The sequence below is a fragment of the Mustela lutreola genome, chromosome 7 (genome assembly GCF_030435805.1).
Source record: "Mustela lutreola isolate mMusLut2 chromosome 7, mMusLut2.pri, whole genome shotgun sequence".
Taxonomy (NCBI): domain Eukaryota; kingdom Metazoa; phylum Chordata; class Mammalia; order Carnivora; family Mustelidae; genus Mustela; species Mustela lutreola.
This window is the reverse complement of record NC_081296.1, coordinates 8,047,613-8,060,291: the sequence shown is the minus strand read 5'-3', so window position 1 is coordinate 8,060,291 and position 12,679 is coordinate 8,047,613. Positions and strand designations below refer to the sequence as shown.

The window sequence follows — 12,679 nt, the reverse complement described above, 5'->3', positions numbered from 1 at the left end:
CCAGTGAAACTGCTGGACTTCTGATCTCCGGAACCAGAAGATAATAAATCAGTGTTGTCCTGGATCACTAAATTTGTGGTTATTTATTACAGCAGCAATAGGAAAACTAATACAGCAGGGCGGTGTGACCGATAATCAAGAGAGAAAAATGAGATGATAAAAGTAGACCCACACCTGATCTGGATGTTAAGGATTTAAAATAACAATTTAAATATGTTAAAGAAGGGGTGACTGGGTGGTTCAGTCTGTTGAGGCATCCAACTCTTGATTTCAGCTCAGGTCAGGATCTCATGGTCATGGGATTGAGCCCCGAGCTGTGTTCACACTCAGAGGGGAGCCTGCTTGAAACCCTCTCTCTCCCTCTGCCCCTTCCTCCTATCACTCTTTCTCTTTCTCTAAAATGAATAAATAAAATCTTAAAAAAAATAAATAGTGGGACAAAATGCTAACAAAGTGGGGAATTTCGATAGGGAACTGGAATATGTGAAAACCAAATGAACATTCTAGAATGGAATAAAGAATGGGATGAAATAAAGAATTCAGATGGGCTGAGCAGCAGAGTGGACACAGCAGAGGCAAGAGCTTAGTAAACTTGAAGACAGGCTAATGGAAAATATCCAAACTCAAGTTCAGAAAGATAAAAGAACAGAAAGAACAATGTCAACTGCAAAGGTCTTGTTTAACGGCTTCCCAGAATACAATATTTATCCAAAAAGATTATTCCTTTAATCTTAGAATGGTTGTTGCCGAAAATAAAAGGGAATTTGTGTATTTAAACTATAAATAAACTCACTTCATAAATCCTATTGTAGGTGTTCCTATTGGACACCTGGATCTAGTTTCCACACGGATTATAAAGTAAAGCTTCAAGCAGGTTTGAATCTAAAAGCCACATCATCTGACAACTCTGAAGTTATTTTCATATTTGAAAAATGGAGGTGGTAGTACATGTCTCACAGTTTTAGGGTGAGGATGAAGTGCCATAAGCCCTTAGCATAATGCCTGGTTCCTTGTGGATAACACTGAATATTCTAGACGAACTTTGCAGTTATCGCTGGATAGCTCAACAGAGTAAACATCTGTTTGTATTAAGTTTTTCTTGGGTGCTACGTCTGCCTTGTCAGAAGAGTCCTTAGGGGAGGATGAGGCAGCGAACTCTCATTGCATGAAATGAGGTTTTAAATGAGATAATAGGTGTGAAGCTCTCCATAAAGCCCTTACAAATGGTGAGTTTTCCTACTATGGCAGGAACTTCAGTTTACCAACAACTCAGGTATGCAATAAATACCATTTTTTTTATTTTTAGTTAATTTTATGTTGTAGAACCCCAATCAGCTAGAGTGATAGCACATTCATCTCTGGAATTTGGGGTCTTCTTTCCTTTCTGCTGTCGAAGTTCTAGAGGCTCACGTTGTGCCAGTGTGTCAAGGGTGTGCGGTCCTGGTCATCTTTCTCCGTAGTCACAAAGTAGTGTCCTGTCCCCGGGCCTGTGTCTTCTTCCCAGCAGTGGGCTCTCTCCTCAACTTCCATTCCCAGTCTGGGGGCCACGGGAGTCTCTCTGCTGCCATAGCGCCAAGCAAGGACCTGGGGATCTTGGAGAGGCTGCCTGGGCATGGCTGGCCCGGACATCTAGACAGCAGTGCCCTCTCTGCAGTCACGTTCCCTGGGGTGCTGGCCAGGAAGCGGGGCCCCAGGCCTTCCTTTCCTGAATCCACCTCATCACTGTTCTCACAAACCACTTCCTCATTTATCTTTCCCCTTTATAAGGGGCTTTTATCTGGTCTTCGTAGAGAACCCTGTCTTCTTAATAGGTGTAGGCCTCTGGAAACTATTGTTTTCAGACTATAGTAGTCCCCATTTATCTTCGGGGGTCCTTCCAAGACCACGCCCCCCAAGTGGAGGCCTGAAACCGCAGATTGTACTGAACCCATATGTTGTTTTTTCCCTATACATACATACCTATGATAAAGTTTATCATATAAAGTTTATACATATCAGATGTATAAATTAAGAGATAAATAAAGATAATGAGTAATAGAACAATTCTAACATTATACTGTAAGGAAAGTTATATGAATTTGGCCTGCCTTTCAAATTACCTTATTGTTCTGTACTCACCCTTTTTTTCCCTTTGAAGATTTATTAATTTATTTGAGAATGCGAGAGTGTGCAGGGAGGAGGAGTGGGGGAGAGTGAGACAGGATCTTAAGCAGGCTCCATGCTGAGTGTGGAACCCGATGCTGGGCTCAGTCCCACGACCCTGAGATCATGACCTAAGTCAAAACCACCGCTACCACCAGGCCCTCCTCTGTCCTCACCCTTCTCATAAGGAGGGGAGATGACAGAATGCCCACGTGACTGATGAAGTGAGGTGAATGACATAGGATCGTGGCGTAGCATTAGGCTACTACCAACCTTCTGATGCTATGTCGGAAGGAAGAACCATCTGCTTCTGAACCATGGTGACCATGGACAATGAAAGCACAGGTAACGGGGGACAGCTGTAGCTTTGATTACTGCTTCATCTCTCATCTGAGCCAATAAGCACAGAACTGTCTTAAATTGATGAAAAAGGGGAGGATGGAGGATACTACAAGAAAATAAAAATCTAGGGGCACCTGAGTGGCTCAGTCAGTTAAACACCCGCCTTCAGCTCAAGTCATGATCTTAGGGTCCTGAGATCGAGCCCCGAGTCAGGCTCCCTGCTCAGCAGGGAATCTCCTTCTCCCTCAGCCTACTCCCCCCCAACTTGTGCTCTCTCAGATAAATAAATATATCTCTCTCTTTTTAAAAAGATTTTATTCATTTATTTGACAGAGATCACAAGTAAGCAGAGAGGCAGGCAGAGAGATGGGGAAGCAGGCTCCCCGCTGAGCAGAGAGCCCAACATGGGGCTCAATCCCAGGACCCTGAGATCATGACCTGGGTTGAAGGCAGAGGCTTAACCCACTGAGTCACCGAGGCACCCCTCAAAAGTGATTTAAATAACATAACATTTCCTGGAAACTGTTCTCATCCAATATGTGAAGAGCCTTCTGTTTGCCTCCTCCTCACTAAAAGGCCTCAAATGAGATTTCTCAATTTGTCTTTCTTCTTGTGTTCTCAGGGGCCACAAAGCCTCTAACATAAATTATAGTTATGCCAATCCCAAGCCCATTACTTGGAGATGACAAATCAGGAAGAGAGAGAGACTCATTTTCTTCTAAGGAAGTAGCCCTCCTCAAGGGACTTGGGACTACCACAAATGCATACATTCTTAGACATGTCTGGCCTTTGATGACGGTAAATATTAAATTGTGCTTCAAATATAAAACCTCTACTGCTTGTAACTCCAGCTAGAACATTAAATGATTATCTAGGTGTAAAAATCTAAAAGGCTTTCTTTTTCCTTAAACAAGTCCTGTCAGCCTCAACATTAATTTTCTCGATTCTAGTGAGCACTTCACTCTTCTCTGCCATTTGTGCGGGGGAGGGAAGCACCTTTGTTGTACAAAGACTCATGGAGACAACTCCTTTTTGCCTATTAGAATTCTCCACACAGTTGGTAGACCTAGGTGTGCCTCCAGCCTGTGTTCTGTGATTAGGACATTTATCTGGTTGGAGCTTTCTTCTATTTTTGACTTGGTTGCCCCCTGAAAGGGGAGGGAGCTTCTCCCCTGCAGGTACAGTACTCCTTCTGAAAACCAAACTACAATTCCTATCTACTGTCCAAGTACGTTCGTGTTAATTTTACCTATCCTGGGTGGTCATATTATCTTCATCCATTGGACCCCAATAGACCCTGCACTCTATTTCCAACTGCAACATACTAGAAACCTGATAATTGCCTCACAGTTTTTGCATCCCCTCTGTTTGCCCTCATGCAAGCTTTTTGCCCTCTTTTTTGCTTCACGGTATCTTGATTTCATGCAAACATCTATGCACACCCCTTCCTCTCCTAGAAACTGACACTGTCCCCAGCTCAGGGCAAATCTTGATTAGCTGAGTCCCCTTTCCTTAGGTGGGACTGTTCCAGTATGGATCAAGTTCTTCTAATGACACATGTGGACACATCTCCTGGGGAGACTTCTGAGAAAGGTTTCCTCATTCCCAGAAACAGACCTCTGGGGAGAGTCATTTTCTTCTGCTGATCATGATCAGGTCTGAGTCAAGCGGCTGGAGCTCCAGCAACCTTCTTGTGATGGGGAGGAAAGGATGGAGACTGGGTCCTCCATGACATCCCCAATTATACCAACCACGGAGCTTCCCCACTTCAGGAAATCTTGTTAAGTAAGTAAAATGCTCTTAATTTTTAAAGCCAAATTGAAGTTGAGTATATTACATTTTTGTCCATTTGGCACTCCAGATCCACTGTCCATTCCTCTCTGGATCAGGAAGCTGGGCTTGGCCAATGGCATGCCTCAATAGTAGATCAAAGGGTGGGACTAGAGAGCTGTTCCCATAACCATGCCTCTCTTTGCCCTCTCAAGTATGAGGGTAGCTTCTCTCTGTTACTAGTTACATCCCTTGTTGGTTTCTGAACTCGGCCCCTACTTCTGTAATCTCTCCATTAACCTCTCTGAAATGTGCCCTTTCCAACGTGCCATCTCTTTCCCGTTGGGATCCTGACTAAAATATCGGGTTTTCAATGGATGCTGTTACTGTCCACCTGACTGAACTATAATGGCCTCAGAGACATTTTACTGTCTTGTACATAGATAGATCTGTTCACTGGTTTCAGTTCACGTTCCCCTTTGATGTCTCCTATCTACACAGGTGATGGGCTGACTACTTTCAACACACGTACCTTCTAATAAATCTATCAATGTTTTTATTGATTGCAGGTGACTTTGGAGGTGTTCGTATTTATGGCCAACCAGTAAATCAATGAAGAGAAATCTCCAAATGTCTTTAGACTAAGGACTTTTTATGCCTTACACACTGTCTTCCAAAGAAGCCTTGCAAGTTCCTCTAGCTGAAAATGCTTTGGCTGCTGCAACCGTTTCTCTCCTCTTAGGCCATTGCTTTGTTTTCCTCACCTACCAACCAGGTTCCTCTGACAACTTTCTTGTAAGTTGCTCTGCTCCAAAACCAGCCCCCACATTCAGGGGGCAGGGGTTGGGGGGGGCATCTGAGAGGCTGGACTCTTCACCCAGGTGACCTGAGGTAATACCCCAGATGGCCACTTGATGGTGCCCAAGAATCTTCTCCTTCACTTGGCTCACATGATCCCGGGACGGCTCAGGTGAATAAAGCAACTATGGTAAAGAAGTCTGATGAGAGCTACTGATGTGTTCTTACATGTCCCATTGTGGGTCACAGTACTCTTGTGTCTGCAATTTTTATTTTGTTTATTTCTTTACTTGTATATTTATTTATCTGAGAGCCGGAGAGAGAGAGACAGAACAGGAGTGCAGGGGAGGGAAGGGGAGGAGAGGGGCAGAGGGAAGGGAAAGGGAGAAACAGACTCTCCACTGAGCAGGGAGCCCGACTGTGGACTCAATCCCAGGACCCTGGGATCATGACCTGAGCCAAGGGTAGGCGCTTAGCCAAGTGAGCCACCCAGGGCCCCATGCCTGCCATTTTTAAAGCATACAATGGATTATTCTGTTTAATTTCATCCAGATGAAGAACTACTGACCACAGAAACAGAAATGTATGTTCATAGGAGATATAGAAATATCACCATATGCAAAATGTAAGATGATATTGTCATCAAAGAGCTGTGGAAAGATTCCACAGTTAGATCTGAAGTACCCCTGTCCTTTAATAAGATGGGACACACACTTTATAGATGATACTGAGAAGGAAGTCTGTGAAGCCTCTCAGAGACAGCAAGAAATTCACTGTAGATGTTAGGCAAGGCCGTAAAGTGGCAAAAATAGGAATTTGAAAACAAAACTGTCCAAGGAATGTGCAGATACCTGAATCTAACAGCCTAGATCTTGCCCTCAGTTCTTGCAAGCACAAGATGCATAGCTATCAAAGAGACAAAACTTTCTCATCTGTAAATATTAATGGGTTGACTCACGAAACTTTCTTCTATACTCTCAGGGGCACCCACTTAAAAACCAACATATACTAAATGCTATCTTACTAAAGTAGTGCAGAGCATTTAAAAAAAATGTATGTCAAGCTCTTTCATTCGTAAGTGTCCTACCATAGCAATGGTGCTTCACCTGTATCCCTTTCAGTCCCTCCAATTCTGATTCCAATTCCAACAGGTCTTGTTTTTTCCCACATCAGGTCATTCTATGAATCACCACCTATCTAATTCCACTCAATTCTGACACTATCTACCTGGAGATAACATCAGATCCCACGGGTTAAGGCAAAGTTCTACAAGATTGTTCCCCTCTTCAGGTGCCAACCATAAGTCTAGGTTGTCACCTGGGCTTCTGACCAAACATTATAGATTGGAGGCTCTCATGGCTCTGTCCTTGGGCTCAATTAATTTGCTAGAGCAGCTCACAGAAAAAGACTGAACTCGCTAGATTACCAATTTATTATAAAAGGATGTAACTTACTAACAGCCCAAAGGAAGAGTTGCACAGAGCAAGGGATGGGGAAAGGGGTACAGAGCTGCCATGCCTTCTCCAACCATCTGTCTCTCCAAATCTATACTTGCTCACCAACCCAGAAACTCTCCAAACCCCATCCTTCTGGTTTTTTATGAAGGATTCATTCCGTAGGCAACTGATAATATCACTAGCCACTGGCAAATGACAAACCTCCAGCCCCTCTCCACTCCATGGAGGTCAGGGGGTAGGACTGAAAGTTCCAACCCTCTGATTGCAAAATTGGCTCACCTAGCAAGACCTTCCCTTTAGGAAGACCTAAGGGTTTCCCAGGTCACCCGATTCACACAACTTGAAAAGACACCTTCATGACTCCCATCATTTAGACAATTCCAAGGATTTTAGGAGCTCTGTGCCAGGAATAGGGACAAAGACCAGATATATATCTCTTATTATAAATCCCAATATAACAGTCCTTTTCACCCTTTCTGTTCTGTGACCCTCCAGCTCCTCCCTGCGACTGTTTGAGGATCTCCCTTGGGCTATAGAGGCTGCCTTGCACACTAAACTTGCCAGAAGTGCCCAGGAGTTAATGTGCTTCTCCTCTGAGTCCGGGGCTACTGACCAGTGCGGGGGTCTGAGGGACCCACTCCGAGGCAAGGTTTGCCCTTCAGAGCTCCCCTCTGTATCTGTTGGTGCGTGGCCAACACCACACTCTTGCTGGCGTCTTACCTTTCCTATATGTCTTTCCCCCACTCCTTCTCTTGTTTCTCCCTGGAGTATTTCCTTAATAAATCATTTGCACATGACTCCTGTCTCAATATTTGCTTTTGGGAACCCAACCTAGGAAACCAACATCGCTATAAACCATGTAGTTGTGAATAGCCTTATGTTGGGATACACATCAAAGTCCACCAGGGAAAAAACCATACTGAGACATGGCAGAAAGTCCTTGGCCTTGAATCTCTGACTGCAGAGAGAATTTGGCTTCAGTGTAGGCAGGGAGGGGAGGAGAGAGGCAGAGTGATAATGCCTGCCGCTCTGCTGCTTACCAGAAGGCAAGAGCTATCAGTGAAATGCCCACCAGGATCCTCTGTGCTTCAAGAGGAGCGGCTATGGGGGCTCTGGTAGGGACTCCGCTCCTCCCGACTCCCATGAAACACTCCTAGGCAGGGGCGGGGCACCTGGGTGGTTCAGTCTGTTGAGCGTCTGCCTTCGGCTCAGGTCATGATCCCAGGGTCCTGGGATGGAGCCGGGAGCCTGCTTCTCTCTCTCCTCCCCGCTCGTGCTCTCTGTTGCTATTTCTGTCTCTCTCGCTCAAATAAATAAGTAAACAAAATCTTTTTTTCTTTTTTTTTTCAAAAAGGAATGTTCCTGGGTTTGTGTTTTGATTTCCTACTCAGTTGAAGATCTGCAACACCAAGTCAAAGGTATTTGCCAAACAAGTTTTGAAAACCCTTTTGGCTCTAGAACTGTTGGCTACACACTGGCTACAACTGTAATTTTCTCGCTCATCATTTCTGTCCATGTCTGTGCCCAGTAGCTGCAGAGTACACTTTTTGTTTAAGAACACATGAACATTCCCCAAGATAAGCCACACGCTAGACCATGATATAAATAAATAAATAATGAAGGACTGACATCTTAGAGTATGTTCTCTGGTTACAATGGAATTATAAATGTTAAAAAAAAATTTAATGAAGTAAATCTGCAGATCAAAGGGGTATTGTTAAAGGATTCATGAATCGGGCAGCATCCCAACTGGCAAGTAGAGCAGATCTCCAAAGGGCTACAGAAAAGGGAGGGTTTTTAAAGGTAGAGCAGGAGTGGAAAAGAGGCAATTAAAGCAAAGAATCCATTCTTAGGCAAGGTTACCCTCTTAAGGGGAACGGAAGGAGCCTATCAGTATATATCAGTGTATTTCCTAATGCTGATCAGGAAATCCCCATATCCACTGGTAAAAGGTTACATTTCCGGGGCGTTGAAACTGTAATTAGGTTAGGTGTTAAGTCTTGGTTTACTGACTTAGGGCCTTAACCTAGGTGATACAATTCTGGGTCTGTGGTTTTCTTTTAAAGAGAAATAATAACAAAAAGAAACCTGGAGGAGCCTCCAGTATTTAGGAATTAAGCAACACACTACTAAAAAACTCATGAGTCAAAGAGAAAAATCCACAAGGAAAATTTAAAAATATGTTAGGGGTGCCTGGGTGGCTCAGTCCGCTGAGCATCTGATTTTTGGTTTCAGTTCAGGTAATGATCTCAGGGTCCTGGGATCGAGCCCCGAGTCAAGCTCCTTGTTCAGTGGGGAGTCTGTTTGGGATTCTCTCACTCCTTCTCCCTCTGCCTCTCCCAGCCTCTAAAACAAACAAACAAATAAAATCTTCACTAAATAAATAAAAATACCTTAAATTAAAGAGAATGAAAATATGACATATCAAAATATGTGGGGTGCAGATAAAGCTGTGCTTAGAGGAAACTTTACGGTTTTAAATGCTTTTATTACAGAAGAGAAATTTTGAATCAATGATCGAGCGGTCTACCTTAGGAATCAAGAAAAATTAAATCAAAAGTAACAGGAAGAAAGGAGACAATAAAGACAAATAGGAATCTGTGAAGTAGAAAATTAACAAAAATAGAGAAAACCAAAAGTTGGATCTTGGAAAAGATCAATGAAATTGGTAAACCCTATAAAGACTTCGCAAAAAAGAGAGAGACAGAAAGTAATAGTGAGACCAGGGTAGACAAAAATAGACACTCAGATCAATGGAACAGAATAGAGAGCCCAGAAATAAACCCACAATTATATGGCCAATTAACCTACAACAACAGAGGCAAGAATATCCAAGGGGAAAAGACAGGCTCAACAGATGGTGTTGGGAAGACTGGACAGCTCCATGCAGAGGAACGCCACTGGACCGCTTTCTTTTACCACACACACAAAAAAAACCCTCACGATGGATTAAAGACCTAATGTGAGACCTAAAATCATAAAACTCCTGGAAGAAAACAGGCAGTAATTTCTTTGACATCACCCATCGCACATGTCTCTAGATATGTCTCCTCAGGCAAGAAAAACAAAAGAAAAAATAAACCGTTAGAACTACACCAACATAATAAGCTTACGCACAGTGAAGGAAATCATCTACAAAATGAAAAGGCAGTCTACCAAATGGGAGAAGATATTTGCAAACAATACACCTGATAAGAGGTTAATATTCAAAATATATAAAAAGTTCTACAACTTGGGGTGCCTGTGTGGCACCAACTCTTTTTCAGTTCAAGCTGTGATCTCGGGTTGTGAGATGGAGCCCTGCGTCAGGCTCCCTGCTGTGTGTGGGTGTCTGCTTAAGACTCTCTTTCCCTCTCCCCCTGCCCTTCTTTTTTCTTTTTTTCTCTCTCTTTATCTAAAATAAATCCTTAAAAAAACACCAAACTTACACAATGAACACTAAAAAAGCCCAAATAGGGGTGCCTGGGTGGCTCAGTGGGTTAAAGCCTCTGCCTTCAGCTCAGGTCATAGTCCCGGAGTCCTGGGATCGAACCCCGCATTGGGCTCTCTGCTCAGCAGGGAGCCTGTTTCCCACTCCTCTGCCTGCCTCTCTGCCTGCCTGTGATCTCTGTCTGTCAAATAAATAAATAAAATCTTTAAAAAAAAAAAAAGCCCCAAATAATCTGATTAAAAATGGGCAGAGGACCTGAATAGACAAGTTCTCTTTTCCAAAGAAGTCAACCAGATGCCCAAAAGACACAGGAAAAGATAAGCAACATCACTCGTCATCAGGGAAATGCAAATCATAACCACAATGAGAGATCACCTCACACCTGTCAGAATGACTAAAATAAGAAACACTTATAAGAAAGTAAGTGTTGGGGCACCTGGGTGGCTCAGTGGGTTAGGCCTCTGCCTTCGGCTCAGGTCGTGATCCCGGGGTCCTGGGATCGAGCCCCACATCGGACTCTCTGCGCTGCAGGGAGCCTGCTTCCTCCTCTCTCTCTGCCTGCCTCTCTGCCTACTTGTGATCTCTGTCAGATTAATAAAGAAAAAATCTTTAAAAAAAAAAAAAAAAAAAGAAAGTAAGTGTTAGCGAGGATGTGGAGAAAAAAGAACCTTCATGCACCATTGATGGGAATGCAAACTGGTGCAGCCATTGTAGAAACCTGTATGGAGTTCCTCAAAAAGTTACAAATAGAATTACCACACAATTCATGAATTCCACTACTGGGTGTTTACCAAGGAAAATGAAAACACTAATTCAAAGAGATGCATGCACCCTTATGTTTACAGCAGCATCATTTACAATAGCCAAGATACAGAAGCAGCCCAAGTGTCCACTGATAGATGAATGGATGAAGACGATGTGGTGTACACACACACACACACACACACACACAGAAGAATATTACTCAGCCATTTCTAAAGAGGGATGAGATTGAGCCATTTGTAATAACATAGTTGAACCTAGAGGGTATAACCTAAGTAAAATAATTCAGACGAGAAAGGTAAGTGCCATACAATTTCACTTAAAGAGGAATCCAAGAAAAGAAAAGAAAACAAAAGGCAGAAACAGACTCATAAATACAGAGAAAACATTGATGGTTGTGGGGGGCGGGTGGGGGGAGATGGAAGAGACAGAACGAGTAAGTCCTGGGAATGAAGGTTCGGAATCCCTGCATTGTGTACTTGAGACTCATGTCCTGCTGTGTTAATTATACTTCAGTTAAAAAAGAAAAAAGAAAAGGTGGGGCACCTGGGTGGCTCAGTGGGTTAAGCCTCTGCCTTCGGCTCAGGTCACGATCTCAGGGTCTTGGGATGGAGCCCCACATCTGGCTTTCCGCTCAGTGGGGAGCCTGCTTCCTCCTCTCTCTGCCTGCCTCTGTGCCTACTTGTGATCTGTCTGTCAAATAAAAATTAAAAAATTTAAAAATTTAAAAAAAAAAGAAAAAGCGAGGCCAGAGAAAAGGCTCTATGACGGTGCCTGACCCTACAGGTGCTCTGAATGTTCAGAGTCACTGTGGTCTCCCTCTTCTCACCTCCAGTTTTCGTTTCCATAGTCTGTTACTCGAGGTCAACCGTGGTCCTCATCGGAAGCTCCTGGGCAGCCTAATGCTAAGTCACAGTGTCTCCGCTGGGGCCTCCTGTCTTCTCATCACGGAGCCTTTCATCATCTGGCATCCTCACAAGAAGAAGGGAGAGGACAGACCGTAAGATGCCCAGACAGAGAGAGACCACATTCACCTACCTTGTGTCACGGAGTACTGTGATGATTGTTCTGTTCTGAACGTGAATCACTGCTGTCTGTCTCTTAGGGAGCCTGATTGGTCCCCGAAGCTTTATCACAGGTATGCATGTGGGTGTAGGAACAGACATGGCGCATATAGGGTTTGGTACTATCTGCGGTGTCAGCATCTACTGGGGGGTCTTGGAACGTATCCCCCACAGAGAAGGGGTGACTACCGTATCTCAGGATCCACACTGAAACCAAGTGGGTGCAGTGTGCCAACTGATAATCTGGAACGACTTGAATCTCTGTCCAGAGGGTCTGTGTTCTGCTGAATGGAAGACGGGAGAGGGAGAAGCGTAGTAAGGAACAGCAGGTTGAGCCCTCCGATGCCCCCAGCGATTCCTTAGCCTGGAGGTCCACGCGTGGCCCGGCCTTGCGCACCCGCACGCCCGCGCCCCCGTGCATGCGCCTTGGGAGCTCGGCCATGTGGAGCTCTCTGAACCGCAGCAGCCTTCCAGTCCGCTTTGGGTCCTCTTCCAGACCTTTCTTGACACCCAACACTGAAACGCCTCTTGCAGCCCTAACCTAAACCTCATGCGAAGCCCCCAGTCTTTCCTTCAGTGTTATAGGGAAGAGGGCTGAGTTTTATTTATATTTAGACGTGGTGAAGGAAAGCAAGTCTCATGCTGCATCTGAATCAGAAACGAGGCTGAGACCCTTCTTTATTCTAAAAGCCAACAGCTGCTCAGAGACAAGCAGATTGAACCACTTCCTCCTTGCTCAGAAACTCCGAGTACGTGTACACACACACACATACACACACACTTTATATACACATATGTTTGGAAGAATGAAGAAAAAAAGCACAAAGAAAAATAATTCATTGATGATGTCATCTGCAATTCTGGTGCACGGTTACACATCTCATGTCTCATGATGTCCTGCAATAAAGAACGTT

General features: G+C 44.2%; 1 long non-coding RNA gene across 2 annotated transcripts; it reads left to right on the top strand.

Moving 5' to 3' along the window:
- Positions 1-539: 539 nt before the first annotated feature.
- LOC131835573 (uncharacterized) lies at positions 540-11,912 on the top strand. Of its 2 annotated transcripts, XR_009355241.1 has the most exons (4): positions 3,962-4,269; positions 4,824-5,049; positions 7,864-7,927; positions 11,552-11,912. It is a non-coding gene; the product is annotated as an uncharacterized LOC131835573 (long non-coding RNA). The 2 variants fall into 2 exon arrangements; XR_009355240.1 differs by lacking the exons at positions 7,864-7,927; positions 11,552-11,912 and adding an exon at positions 540-1,273 and having other exon boundaries at positions 4,001-4,269; positions 4,824-7,296.
- The last annotated feature ends 767 nt before the right edge of the window (positions 11,913-12,679 follow it).